Raw genomic sequence first — 16,284 nt, 5'->3', positions numbered from 1 at the left:
CACCTACAGCTCCCTTCCAGGCCTTCAGCACACTATTGACTGTGTCCATGCGTTATGCTCATTAAGTTCTTTGGTTAATCTCTCCCCACCCATTCTTTAAGCTTCAGTACTGAAGTTGCTGAAGATGTCTGATTAAAGGGATAAACAGTGGGGAAGAAAAAGAAGTAGAAAGCTTGTAAAATAGGAAACTCTGAATGCTCAGGACACAGGGCTTCGCAAGTGCTAAGCATTGCAGTGCACGTGGGATCACTTTGCCTCACACAGAAAATAGGGCAGATGTGCCACTGGACTCATTCACAGGCCGGCTGAAGGCCTTCACACAATGCAAAGGTGGCAGTTTGGGTAAAATAATTGGTCTCAGAAAACACGACTTCTTCTCTGGACCTTTGATCCTCCTTCATCTCTCATTTCACTTGCATACTAAACACATCATTACTTAAGGGGGGATTTCATAACTTTATAATCAGAAATACAAATCACACATCCATCTTCCATCCTTTCCTCCCTTCTTCCTTCCTTTCTTCCTTCCTTTTTCTCTCACTTTCCCTCTTTCCCCCTTTCTTTCCCTCTTTCCCTCTTTCTTTCTTTCTTTCTTTCTTTCTTTCTTTCTTTCTTTCTTTCTTTCTTTCTTTCTTTCTTTCTTTCTTTCTTTCTTTCTTTCTTTCTTCCTTCCTTCCTTCCTTCCTTCCTTCCTTCCTTCCTTCCTTCCTTCCTTCCTTCCTTCCTTCCTTCCTTCCTTCCTTCCTTCCCTTCCTTCCCTTCCTTCCTTCCTTCCTTCCTTCCTTCCTTCCTTCCTTCCTTCCTTCCTTCCTTCCTTCTTTCTTTCTATCTTTCTATCTTTCTTTCTTTTCTTTCTTTCACCTATTCAAGAGTGTGAGTGCTAACTGATCTAAGTGCCCCATTTGACAGAGATTTGAACTTTGGCAAATAAACTAGTTTATACTTACTTGAAAGTACTTATTTGATTACATACAATCACTTGTCCATTCACTTTGTGGAAACTGATTAAACCAGAAAGCTGCCTATATGTTCCATATTCAATTTTCTCTCTACATTATGGAAAGGAAACCAAAGTACTTAGGAATTTTTTCAAAAACCTTTTTGATTTCAGAATTTAATTGTATTGCTCAATTTGGAACTGGCTAGGGACACAGAGGGACAAAGGAAATGGATGTGGAAAATGGATGGTCTAATTCTTCCTTCAAGTCCAGATGGAGGCATTTCAAAGAGTCATGCTTTTAGGATCCCTAGAACAACCAGTGGGACTTGCAGCATGGTCATCAGCCATTACTGTGATGTGTAGGAAAAGCTTTTGCTGTGGTCCTTAACTTTTCATCTATCTTCTGATGTAGTTTTGTATTTTGAATACTATTTATTTGTATTATTATATATTAAATATATAAGCTACAATTATTTTATATTATTACACACAGGGGTAGGAAAAGTAAGTTTACAGTTGTTTGCATGGAAAAAGACATGCAGGTTATGATTTATTAACTCAGAAGAATATTACTCACAACTGTAAACCTACTGTTTTCCACCCCTGCATATTGAATATATAAGCTATATTTAATGTATATTATTACATATATAAAATATATTTAGTTATACATAGGTAACTAAAATGCAACTGTAGTAAAGGGTGACATTTTCTATTTCTCAAACTATTTTGAGAAATATATGAAAATGAAAGTATAGGAGAAGTACTTTGTGTGTGTGTGTGTGTGTGTGTGTGTGTGTGTACTTTGTTTAATTTGTTTGTTGTTTCCCTCAGGAATATGTTTCAACAGATGTTGTAGCAGGTTTATAGCAAATGCTCTTCCAACCTAGAACAAAAATGAAACAAGCAACTTTAATCCAATAAACTCTTAATAGCCCCTGGTCATTGAGAAAATTCAATTGTCTAGTCAAGTTTAAAAATCAATAGTGGCCACTCCAAATTTGACTGTAGTTATAAACCAACAAACTTGAACACATTCTCAAAGATCAGAACATTTTTCAGTCACACACAAATATGTCAGAATCCGGGAGGGAAAAAATGAAAACCTCAAAGAGAATTAAAATGTGTCATGGTAGGTACATAAAACCTACGAAGAATAAAGAATGACAGAGTTACCAAACACTAGTAACAGAGTTACTTTTAAATATATGATTCTGTCTCAACATTCGTATACTTGTGAGTGACATTTATTTTGTATTTTCCTAATGTATCTAGCACATCATTCAGTAGCAGCATCCCCAGAATTAGGAACTCCATTGTTTAAAGGCCTTGTCACCTAAGATTCCCAGAACCTGACACCTCAAAAGCAGTGTTGTTGTTGTTCAGTGGTTAAGAACTCTAATTTTGTAGACACCCTGACTCAGTCACTCTGCTCTGAAACAAGTGCCTTTTCCCCCCATCCCCCAAAACTCAATTGTCCTGTCTTGTTTTGTTTGCAACAAGGATATTCATAGTGCCTATTTCATAGGTTTAATTATCCCTCTAGGATAATTAAAAGATTATAAGATAATTAAAACACTGCCGCTAATGTATATAATGCCTAGGACAGAGTAATCATTGAATAGTCCTACTATAGTATAATATATAATAGCTAATATAGCTATTATGACTTCATGTTTTGGTATGGACTTGTTAACTCATTTGTTAGACTAATAGTGAGGTCACAGTCTTATAGACATTTATAGAATATATATATGTGTGTATATATATATATATATATATATATACACACACACACACATATATATACATTCTATATGTTAATATATATATGTGTATATGTGTGTGTGTGTGTGTGTGTGTGTGTGTGTATATATATATATATATATATATATATATATGTTAATCCTTACCTGAGGATATTTTTTCTCATTGATTTTTAGAGAGAGTGGAAGAGAGGGTGGGAGACAGAAAGAAACACCAGTGTGAGAGAGACACATCATTTGGTTGTCTCTTGCACATGCCCTTACCTGGGCCAGGGGTAGAGCCTGCAACCGATTTACATGCCCTTGACGGGAATTTAACTGGTGGCCCTTCAATTGGAGGGCCAATGATCTAACCATTGAGCTAAACCAGCTAGGGCAAGTCCATATATTTTTATGAAGCATCTATACCAGCGGTTCTCAACCTGTGGGTCGCGACCCCTTTGGGGGTCGAACGACCCTTTCACAGGGGTCGCCTAAGACCATCAGAAAACACATATATAATTACATATTGTTTTTGTGATTAATCACTATGCTTTAATTATGTTCACTTTGTAACAATGAAATTGGGGGTCACCACAACATGAGGAACTGTATTAAAGGGTTTCGGCATTAGGAAGGTTGAGAACCACTGATCTATACTATGTAAGTTAATCTGCTGGTTTTATAAAATAGGGAAGTGAATATACTATAACATCATCCCTTTTATCAAATAGCTTTTAATGAAGCATAAGATAGAGTGGCTATTTCTAACTTACTATAATATAAGGTAAATTGTGATCAGCAAAATCAAGTAGGAAAAAGTTGTTTTGGTGGTAAGAAAAAAAATGATGTTCCTCTGACATAGTGGAAGGCAATCAATAAACTATCATTATTATCCTATATAATAAAAGGGAACTATGCAAATTGACCGAATGGTGGAACGACTGGTAGCTATGATGCTCACTGACCACCAGGGGGCAGGCACTCAAGGCAGGAGTTTCCCCCTGGTGGTCAGCGCACTCCCACAGGGAGAGCGCCGCTCAGCCACAGCTGGGCTGATGGCTGGCAAGCGCAGCAATGGTGGCTGGAGCCTTTCCCACCTCCACAGCAGCACTAAGGATGTCCTACTGCTGGCTTAAGCCGCTTCCTGTGGGGAACGGGCCTAAGCCATCAGTCGGACATCCCCCGAGGGCTCCCAGATTGCTAAAAGGTACAGGCTGGGCTGAGGGACACCCCCTACCCCGAGGGCATGAATGTCATGCACCAGGCCTCTAGTATTTACAATGGTTATTGCTAACTCCAAATCCAACTCACTCTTTCAGAACTAATCAAATAGTTCTTTTAAAATGTAGAAGTATCACAAAATGAATTATTAAACTTATTAACAGCATTCACACGAAATCTCTTTTGTTAAAAATAAATAGAGAGGAACGCAGAAGAAAGACTATTGTGAAAAGTTAAGATTCTATGACTATATTGTGCTTAGGGCAAGTAGACCTCATTGAAAAGAAATCTATGACTGATTAAAATATGAGCTATCCTATTAATCACAGAATCCATTAGATAATAAATTGTGGTTGTTAACTTGATATGCACCATTGAACATGGAGAAAAGTATTACATAGGCAGACACGTGCACCAATGTATGACAATGTAATAGCTTGTGGATATATTCTTTTTGTAAACATGTCTCCAGCATATCCAGTGTCTCACCGAACTGTGCTGTAAAATAAGGTAATTCTTTACTTCACAGAGATCAATGCTATAGATTTTCCAACACTGAGAAAAATCATGCATTTGAATGGAAGAAAGGGTGAAATAGAAATGAACATTTTTCACTCAGAGTGGTCATTCCAATATTTCATTCAGTTTTCTAAGGGAGCTTTGAAGATGTTAAATTTAAAAAATGTTTGGGAAAAAACAACAACCAATAACATATTCCACTGACAGGTAATTATGTGAACTAATTTCAGGAACCAGTTTACACCATGACCCGGGATGTTTAACTGTGGTCCTGTCTGGATATAGTGAGCCTCACCTGAAAATTTGCTGATAGGAAAGAACAGAAGTGCTGCATTCGTAGGCTAGGTAATACTTTTTACAGAAAATAATGATAGATTTCTTTTCATTTTGTTTTAGCCAATATGAAAAGTTGACATGTAACTGATTACTAAACATAATTTTGACCTACTTCTGTGTTTCCAACTTGCTTGACAAAGTAACATATTCAGCAGCTTACACTGAAGTTTCACTGTGCAGATTTTCTCCATCTGTACTATTCAGCAGTGCACTCGCTAGCAACATGTGGCTATCGAGTACTTGAAATGTGTCTAGTCCGAATTGATATGGGCTTTAAGTATAAAATACGTACTGGATTTGAGTGCCTTCGTTTAAGAAAAAGAGAAAATAGCACTTGTCTATTTAAGGTAATGGAATGATGTATCAATTATACCTGTTTCTTTTTTATGTTGTTTTAAAATATGTTTTTATTGATTTTTAGAGAGAGAAGAAGGGAGAGGGATATAGAAAGATCGATGAGAGAGAAACATCAGTCGGCTGCCTCTTGTACACCTCCTCCTGGGGATGGAGCTGGAAACCCGGGCAGATGCCCTGATGGGGAAGTGATCCTCTTGGTTCCTGGGTTGACACTCAACCACTGAGTCATACTGGCTGAGCTTTTTTAAAATAGTTTTTAATATGGAGACTAGAACATTTTAAATTATATGTGATTCACGTTTTTGGCTGGCATTATATATCTGTTATATAGTGCTGTTCTAACAGATTAATGAAATAAACCTTAGATAAACAAAATAAGATTCTGAACAAATAATCTTGATCTCCTCAGGGCTACATTAAAATGGCTCACTTTCTTGCCATAAAACCTGTTTAAGTTGTATATAAATGGTTGTATATAAAGAATATAATTCAAAAAACATTATTTATTAGAAAAGGCACAAGGAAAATAAGTTATAATTATGTATGTGTAGAAAGAGAACATTCTAAAATCTAAAACAAAATGTCCATTTAGTTACACATTTCTTACCTGACATGTAGATACTGCCTCTGATCCCTGCAACCACATTAGGATAGATGGTGTGATTGCATAAGAAACTTCCTCAAGAAAGCCTGACAATTCCTGGAATTTTTTCTCTCACTGAAGAATTTTAAATGGACTCAATGCAAATCAATTACACAAGAATCGTTGCCCAAGCTTCTCTTTGTCCATTCCTGAGAAAACAAGAGAAAACAGAACAATACTCCTGCTCTCACAAAAAGGCCATATAAACCATCTGCTTTTTTTAAAGGTATATTTTTGTCAACAGTGGGATCAACTACAGGGGAAAGCCCCAAATTTGGTCATAAGCAAGAGCAACACAATAGGTGCCTCTCAGGATTTATTGCTCTGGGGCACTACAGTAGTCTGCCTTTGGGTTGATAACTTAATAAATCAATCTTTGCCCTGACCGGTTTGGCTCGGTGGATAGAGCCTAGGCCTGAGGACTGAAGGGTCCCAGGTTCAATTCCGGTCAAGGGCATGTACCTTGGTTGCGGGCACATCCCCAGTAGGGGGTGTGCAGGAGGCAGCTGATCGATGTTTCTCTCTCATTGATATTTCTAACTTTCTATCCCTCTCCCTTCCTCTCTGTAAAAAATCAATAAAATATATTTTTTAAAAAATAAAAATAAATATTTTTGCCTGAAAAAGTTCACATATATCCCAAAGTCAGCCATTTATGTTTTCATTTACATTTTCTAAGCTTAGTCCTTCATTTATATTGTGAAAACACTGTGCCTCTTCAAGAATTATTTCCATATTATTTCAGAGTGCAGTAGTTGTTTCCTGAGACAGAGAGCCTTCATCTGCCAGGAGCCACAATCAGAGGGAGATGTGTTCTGAAGTGTTTTCTTGGGAGTGTGTGTGTATTGGTTACTGTCTGAATATGTATCCTGTGGAAGGTGTCTGTAAGAGCCACTATTGGGCTTTAGTGTGTTGGCCACATCTGAGGGTTAATCCCAAGGGCCTTGGAAAAAATATACAATTTTTGAAAGTTTGACGCAGAAATAGTCGTGGATTCTAAATTTGCGTTGCCTGCTGTCTGATATGGCAGCCACTTGCCTCTTGCAGCTATTGAGCACTTGGAATACAGCTAGCATGACTGGGAAATTGAATTTTTAATTTTATTTAACTTCAATTAAAGTGCATTAAAAACTGATACTAGATTCAGTGATTGGAAAACTTGTAAGCATGTTTGGGACAACTTTGGACGTAGATTTTTATTTATACATTTTATGATACATAAATGCAGATCAAGTATTTCCAATCAAATTTCAAATTGAGATGTGCTAAAAGTATAAAATACAAGCCAGATTTTGAGACTTAATACGTAAACTAATAAATAACTCACTAATATTTTGTATAGATTACATGTTGAAATGATATTTAGTTTGGATATTTAGATTGAAATTTATTTTGAAAATTAATTTCACCTTTAAAATTTCTTTCTTAATATGGCTACTAGGAAATTTAAAATTATGTATGTTTTTTACATTAAATTCTATTGGACAGTGCTGTCTGAACCAAAGAGGAGAACACATGGAAATATCCTTGAGATAGCAAGATCATAAATGGGGTATGGTGACAAGAGTGAGACACGTGATGAGATAGTAAGAGGAGGTGGCAAATCAAAGAGAAGCAGGTCCTCAGCTGACCTGCTGTGTTGGCAGATGGGCAGCATGTAATACCTTAAATGGCTAAGGGCTCAGGATGGAGAATGACTTTTCAGCTTTTTGTACCTCATAATCAAAGACAAATATGTTGTTGCTTAAATAATCATTTTAGTTGCATTAATAATTAAATATAATGAAATATAAATAAATATAAATGACTTGAATTATATGTTTTATGGTTTTAATGTTACTGCATTTCCATCTGTTTTAGCCTCCCACTTGGTATTGAGTGCATAGCATAGAGGCATTGAAAGAATTTTATCACAATAAACCTTTAGAACAAAAGATACCCGAATTATAGGACAGGAAAAAGCATATTAAACCTAAGTTCATTTCCAAGAGTAAAAATCTAATGAAACAGTAATTTGGGCCGCTTTGTTATGTAAAACCTACTCCATAAACGACCTATTGGATTAAATTAATCCCTTGGACAGTTTGGAACAAATTTTGCCCGCATATTGAAGTCAAATAGCCTTTCTTTCCACAGAAGATACAAGTTCACTGTAGAAAAATCAAAAACACCAACAAACAAACAGGAGGAAATAACCACTTGTAACCTGTACCACCCAGAAATAATGACTGTACGTTTCTCTTGCATTTCCTTTCGAGGAGATACAGTTGGTTCTCAGCGGGGTTTGTATGTTTTAATAAGCACTGCATCACAGGCTCTGGGTTTAATCCTTTCACCCTTTTCTTTGAACTCTCTTTGGACTATTTTCATAGCCCAGACTGGGGTTATCAGTTAGAGAAACAACTCAATAAATGATGTCTTGTTGACTTGAAAGTATTATTCACATAGATTTCCAAAGTGCCAACGATAAACCCAGCAAGTGTTTGATTCCCTAGAAAATCTTGTTGAACATTTTTGACACTGTTAGTAAGATAAAGCGAGTGTGGATGACAGGAAACATGAATTCTGAATCCTGAAGAGCCTGTGCTTCTTAGTAAGTTCCGCCGAAGTCATGAACGGCCACCTCATGAGGCGGATTGATAAAGCCTTGCTTGGTAAAGCCTTTGGAGAGAGTGCCTCAGAGAAAGCCCGTAAAAGTCTAAAGCGGATGCTAGGCAGACATGCCTTCCTGCCAATGCTGGTCTTGGGTTGGAAGGAGCTTGTAATTGTTGCCTCTTTAAGAGGGCGATGTGCCTGCACATGTGAAATCACTTGGCAGTTTTAGGAACACGACATCTAGGGGTGCAGACCAAGGGCCTGGAGGCGGGCATGCTCTTTGAGATAAAGTGGAGTGTGGTGCCCTCTCTATTCTTCAGATATTTCTTTCCATTCTCTGACTTTTCCTCCAGCTATTGCCCTTACTCAGTCTGGCTATTCACCCTGTATTCAGGTAAGTTGAGAAAGAAAAGCATGCATTTTGAAGTTAGGAAAAGCAAAGGCTCAGTAAGTTTCAGTTCCTTCTGTGTTTCTAACCTTAAGTACCTGCATACACACTACTCTACCACTCCTTACTCAGATCCTGCCTTTTCCTCACAAACAGGGTAACTCGGGATTCTCAGCAATCTCTGATCTCTGAGATTATTTCTGGATTTAGATCAATGCTCAGAGTTCTGAGAACTCTTAGGAAGTTTGGTGATTGTGTATGTGTGTGGTGTGCATGTGTGTGTATGTGTGTGTATGTGTGTTTTCAGGTTTCTGACCCAATTGGCAATAAGGCAGGCTGGTGGCAAACTGTTAACCAAGCTCCTCTGAGGTACAAGTGGAGGTCCTGGGGACTTCTCATAGATGCCCTTGAATGCGGTTTCACACTGAGAACCAGAGCGCTTGACCCGGGAATTTAGAACTTATTCTAAGTCTTAACTGAACTTTATGGAATGTGTGAGCATCCAGTAATGTTAAGGGAGCCCTTGTTTCATGGCAGTGCTGGACATAGAGCTGCAAGGGATTTTAAAGATGAGGACTAAAGTGAAGGTAGACAGTATGGCAGACAAAGTGTCTGGGTGATAGTATTTAGAATATTCCGGGTGTTCTCAGTTACAAATACAGTAACAGTACTCATCAGTGCTTTCATTTACATATTCATACTTTCATCCAACTAATATTCATTATTTTGTGCCAGGTATTGCAACAAGCTCTTTGAACAAATAGCAGACATGATTTCTGTTCTCTTGGAGTCAGACATTAATTTATAGTTATACTAGAGGCTCAGCACATGATATCGTGCAAGATCCAGACCCACTGCGCAGGCGGGACCCAGACTGACTCCTGCCATTCTGAGTGGGATGCGGGACCCAGAGTCAAGTCCCTGGCCACCCGAGCGCACCTTGCCACGCATGCAGCCTCTGGTCGTTATAGCTTGACAGCATTAGGACCAAGGGGTTCTTATAATAGAGATGATATTCCTAATTCCTACAAAGCGAAAAAAGAATGAACAATGATTCAGTGTAGTCTGAAATGCTAACATAATATGGGAGTTCAGGAAATCTTCCTCGAGTAAGTGATATTTAAGCTGAGGCATAGTTTGGTGACATGCTGCTAGATATAGGGAATGGGAGGATAAGCAAGGTACAGTCCTGGTCCCTGAGGAGTTTATGTTTAGGAAAGAGACATGCAAACCAGTAATAAAAGTCTTCTGGGAAAAGTTCCCTACAGAAGCTAATGAATTGTGGCGGATCCTGAAGATTGTGGGTGATTAATTCTATCTGACCATCTTAAGAAAGTCTTTATGAGTTGAGATTACTTCAGATATGGGTTTTGAAGGTTGAGAAAGATTACCAGGCAATTAAGATAGGGAAGAATATAGCAAAGAGTGGTAGGAGTAAGATAAAGCCCAGTGTGTTTCACAAATCTTAGGAGACTTGAAGGCAATTGGCCAAAGGTGAGATTATATAGAGAACATGATGGTAAAATTTAAGGTGTACAAAGTGTTGTATGAAAGAGTTTATACTTCTCTTTTAGGAGTGGGGGAGCCATTGGAGTATTTTGATTAGAAGTTTGAAGTCTATTTGTGTTTTTAGACTGATCATGTGAATGTAAACAGGAAGGATGGATTTGGCTCCTGGAGAGGCTAGAGCTAGACTGAGAGAGAAGAGAAGGGCTGTGACTGTGACAGCAGCCAGTAGATTTAAGAGATATTTAGGAGTGAAAATCAATGCTAATTGAAGAGGGACTGGCTAGGATAGATGAAAGAGAGAGAGAGAGGATTCCAGAATAAATTGAGGTTTCTACCTTGTGGGTAATTTATGGTGTCCACAGACCCAGTGCTAGATAGTAGAAAATCTTAAGATTTATTGTTTGAATCCTGGCTCCACCATTTCCCAAGTAACCACTTGGAAGAAGTTACTTAAACTCACCAAGCCTCAGTTTTTTCATATATTCAAAAATGGCTTAAAGTAATTTTGTGGGATTTGTAGAAAGATAATTATGAAAATGCTTAGCAAAATGCCTCATCCATAATCTACATTCAATACATATTTTCTTCATGAGGACTGCAAGACATTCTGGATTAGGATATATTGTATAGAAGCAGAAACGGTTTAAGATAATGAGTTCAGTTTCAGGCATGCTAAGTTTCAAGTCGGTATTTTGTGTAGATGGATATAGCTAGTATGTATTCAGAAGTAGAGGTCAAGGATTTGGGGAGTAGTGCACACAAAAGCCTAAGAACATGGAGATAAAATTATTTAGGTGATAGTTGAAATCACATGCATGGCTGGCATTCTACTAAGTGTAAATTAAGAAAATATTTGAAGTGAATTCTGTGGTGCTCAATATCTTAAATAAGTAGGCAGAGGAGGAAGAAGTGGAGCAAAACCTTAACAATAAAAATGAAACCTGCCTAGTACAAGTGGGAATGCTTTAAGGAGGGAACTCTGACAAATCTCAGAATTGACAAGTAACATGAGGAATAAAGAGAACTCTTTGAACTAAGAGGTAACTGGCCATCTTATGGTGGTGAGGAGCAGAATGCAAATTGTGGTGAATTGGGGGGAGAAAAAAAAGTGAATGAAAAGTCATGGGACACTGAATTATCTTTTAAGAAGTTAGGCTTGGAGGGCTGATTGTTTGTTAGAAGTGGTACAGGATGAGGAAAAGAGGCTTTAATTTGTAGTGATCAACACTGAGACTGGCCCTAGCAAGTTTAACTTAGTGGATAGAAGGTCGGCCTGGGGACCGAAGGGTCCCCTGTTCGATTCCGGTCAAGGTCATATACCTCGGTTGCAAGCTCCTCCCGGGCTAATGACTATTTCTAGTAGTACAGAGATACCAATCAATGTGTTTCTCTCACATTAATATTTCTCTCTGTTTTTCCCTCTCTCTTCCACTCTCTCTGAAAATCACTGGAAAAAATATCCTCTGGTGAGGATTAAAACAACAACAACAAAAAGAAAACACTGAGGCTGAAGACCTAGTATTGAGAAAGAGGAGGTAGATAAATGATAGCAGATAAATAATGAAGGAATGTTCTAGAAGAGGCTGCAGGTCAGAAAATGTAAGTCATAAAAGAAAGCATTTGCCTCAGATGGAAGAAGATACAACCTCTCTTTGAGTCAGAAAGAAAGGGATTAAAGCTAGAAAGACTTTTATAATTGGAAATTAAGAAGCTTTCAGTGTTAACCCAGATGTTATTTATTTCCTAATAGTTAGCTTTTATTTTTTTTTGTGTTCCAATAACTTATGTTTGAATCCCTTAGATTAACTGACACCTTGTAATATTATCTCTAGATAAAACGAATTATTAAATTCATTCAGTAAAGGAAAAAGCTAACTAAAACCTCACCTCTTTATCCTAAAAAAAAAAAAAATACTTGGAAAATACTAATTCTTAATGAAGTAACCCAAGAATGATGGGGTCTTAAAATTCTGTTTCATCTGTGCCAGGGTCTCAGATTGTCTGTGAAGCATGTTCCTCTAGTAACTTGTATATCCTCAGGAAATGTTAGAACTAAACTTAGTGCAGAGTTGATATTGGGACATTGTAGTATGTGTTAGCTCTTAGTGTATAATTGTTCCAGGAATAAAATGATTTCTATTGTTTTATTATTGCTATAAATGCGTTTTTGGTTGAGCATTTGCTTGTTGGAAAGACATTTTTACGTATCCATTTTTCATGTTAACTGTTAGCTCAAGCTTAAATTAGGATTGTAAGCAATTTTGTATCACATTTACATTTGGAAAGGAAAGTACTGTAAGACCTTTCCTAGTAGATGAACACAATTTAATTAGATCATTTTCATTTGATTGTATTATAAAACAGTAAAAACAAATGACAGCCAGCCCCTCCTCATCATGGTGATTCCAGAAATAATACAGAATATATTTTGGATTTATATTATAAAACAATGCAGTAAAATGTGCCGATTGAAGGATCATATTTTAAAGTTGATGGGAATTCAACCCAAAGTCAGGATCTGAAGCAAAACTTTTCAAAAGAGTGATACTATGTGGAACAGATTGGAATTTGACATTGAATACCTTAGAATTCTAGGTATTTAATAACATAATTTTGCTGGCTGCCTTTGGAGTCTGACTGGATTATATCACTGGCTTTCCTGGTTTTCTAGCTCCCAGAATTTATGTTGTAGCATATCTCTGCCTCTATAAGAGAGTGATTCAATTTCCATAATATATCTCCTCTTACATATCTGTGTCTACATATCCTATTGGTTCTGTTTCTTTGAAGGACCCTCGCTAATACAGGTTTCGGTACTGGAAGTAGTTCTAGAGTAACAGAATTATAAGGATGAGTTTTCTGAATTGGTTTTGGGATTTCTGGACTTAGCACTGTAATCTGATTAGTTGTAAAGATGCTGATGACTATTTCTAGTAGTACAGAGAGCACTGATAGTCCATGGTGTGAACTATTTATAGAGATATGTAAAATATCTGCATTAGATTTTCCTAATCAACTACTTATAAAAAGCAAGAAGTTAGGTGATTCTGTATATGATACTTTGAAACATTTTTTCAAATACTAGGGAATATATTGATGTTGACTGATTACTCCTATGTTGCTGCACAAAGTAGTGAAAGAAAAGGATGAGCTCAGGGATTCAAATTCTCAGCTCAAACTGAGTTTCTCGCTGAGGAAAGCCTTATTTTCTGTAGTTGCAGGAATGAAATTGCTGAAAATAAAACACCTCATTCTGCCATTGGCTGAATTGCAATACAAGTTGAATTACCAGCCTTATAAGGTTTCTACTGTTAAGGTGAGGGCATTAATTAGGAAAAAATGGATCCTGTAAATTGGGATGGGGATGTATAAGGAAACCTGATGAAGCTGGGACATTGAGCCCTTAAATCTTGATGAGTCTGTTAGTGGATGAGGTCTTTTCACCCCCAGGAAAACTGGCTCCCTCAAACCACAGTGGGAGGGATCCGGAAGACATACTTTCACCAAGACTGTGAGGAATAAGTTTTTGTGAGGGGAATCCCAGCATCCTCTAAGAGCTCTGTGATCTCTCTTTGTAGTCCAGACCTAAAGTAGAGACCATAGCCACACAAGGAGAAAGCCTCTCATTTTTAAATCATAAATTATGTAGAAATACGATTTTTACTATTTAAATATACACAATATTTTTATCATTTGTTGTTAGTGTTTAATTTTATTGCCCATAATCTGAAAATGATTCTTAATATTAGGAATTTGTTAAAATTTTCTTTTTGGCCTTTGTGTAACATAATTAGTATATTATATAAATATGTAATGCTGATTCTAAAATCTCAAAGCTTAATAAAATAGGCTTTCAATTGAAAGCTTTATGAAATACAAAATTGATGCGCCAAATCAGAGGCATCTTCAGTATTCTCAGATATCCCTGGATATTGACATTCACCATTGGACAGGGAAGGAGCAGGCTGGAGGATTGTTTCTTTAAGTTTATATTGCCAGACCTGGAAACAGCTATCTCACTTCCTGTATTCACATTCTGTTGGTCAGAATTCAGTAACATAGCCCCACCTCACTGTAGAGAAGACTGGGAAAGGTAGTCTAGCCATGTATCCAGGAGGAATGGGAATTTAGTTAGGAGAAAACTAGCTACCATCTGCCAAGCCAACTACACTGATAATTTTTATCAATGCTCCATCTGTATTAGAAAGAAGAAAATGTATGTATTTTACATGGGTACAGGGTTAAATAAAAGTAATATTAATAGTTTAAGGTTGTTTATTGTGTTATAAAAATCTGTAATCATATTAACATTTCTTTTTCTTTACCTTTATAAGATTCTAATATATGTATACCAAACTTTCCCATGATGACTGTGGAAGTTGTGTCAATATTTTTTTGTTATTTCTTTATATCAAGGTTATGTTGTTAGGTTCATACAATTTATTGTTTCTATATATTCTGTTCTATTTATTACTTTTATTATTACCTAGATTTTGTAGAGTGGAATGAGATTGGAGTAGGAAAGCAGTGGGGAGGAGAGGATAAATTGATAGGATAAGAAATTTAAAAGCTTGCACTCAAGCAAATGAAGAGACACAAAAACACTCAAATCCTAACAGGTATGTTATCCCATTTATATAATTACTTATAATCTCTCTATATAAAAGCCTAATATGCTAAGTGTCCGACCAGTCAACCATTTGACTAGTCGCTATGATGTGCACTGACCACCAGGGGGAAGATGCTCTGACCGGTAGGTAAGCTTGCTGCTGGGGTCCAGCTGATTGGGATTGGGCAAGACAGGCTGGACATTCCCTAGAGACGGTCCCTCCCCAGCCTCATTCATGCACTGATAGAGTCCCTCGGCCTGGTCAGCGCCCTCTCGCAATCTGGGACCCCCCCGGGGGATGTCAGAGAGCCGGTTTTGGCCCAGTCTCCACAGGCCAGGCTGAGGGACCCCACCAGTGCATGAATCTGTGCACCAGGCCTCTAGTCCTATATAATAGAGAGCTAATATGCTAATTAGACTGAACAGCAGAACAACTGTCTGGATGACCTTCCTGATGACCGTCCAAATGAACTTCCAGACAAAGCCGGGGCTGTGAGGGCCAAGCCCCTTGCACAAATTTTGTGCATCGGGCCTCTAGGGAAAAATAAAACAATATACAGACAATAATTTAATTAATACTATGAATGAAGTAAATATGTCTCAAGATTTTTTGGTGAGATGAGCTTTAAATCCTGGGGAAATGGTAGATGCCAACAACACTCTTTTTGGGAATTTTTAACATGAAGTTCAAATTTAGCAACTGAAAGGTATCATTGTTCAGGTCCTTCCTCCCAGTTTCATTCCCATTCACTCCATATTTCAGTAGTATAACAGCAATTACAAGCAAGCCCTCCGAGCTCTAGAGGGGTAAACAATTTGCAAACAATTCTACCCACCTATAAAGCAGGACTCCTAAAACTATTCCCCTGCTGCTACACTGTGGTGTTTATTTTCTGAAATGAGCTTCCAGAAAAAACCTCCACAAATTGAATGGAAAGTTCCTATGTTTTAGACTTAGCCGAGCTTCAGTTTCATTCTAGGCTTTGCCACTACTATCTGTAATCAAGAATATTTTATGACAATAAACCCATATTTATCCTCTCTCCATTTATCTAGTTACTAGAGGCCCAATGCATGAAAATTCATGCAAGAGTAGGCCTTCCTTCCCCCTGCTGCCAGCACCAGCTTCCCTCTGGCACCTGGGACTCGGGCTTCCCTCACAGCCCTGGCTTTGCCCAGAAGGTCGTCTGGAAGGACACCCAGTCTAATTAGCATATTATGCTTTTATTATTATAAATTATTATAAATTGTATCCATGACTATAGCTGTCAGTACATATCATATGGTTTGCATAAGCAAAGGTCAGCCACCAGAGGAGTTTGTCATAGCCTAGATTAGTAGCTGTGTGACCTTGAGTTAGATATTTCCTCTTTCCTCATCTCTAACATGGAGATAATAACATTACTCACAAGATTATTG

Source organism: Myotis daubentonii, chromosome 11 (genome assembly GCF_963259705.1).
Source record: "Myotis daubentonii chromosome 11, mMyoDau2.1, whole genome shotgun sequence".
Lineage (NCBI taxonomy): Eukaryota > Metazoa > Chordata > Mammalia > Chiroptera > Vespertilionidae > Myotis > Myotis daubentonii.
This window is presented reverse-complemented; position numbering follows the sequence as displayed.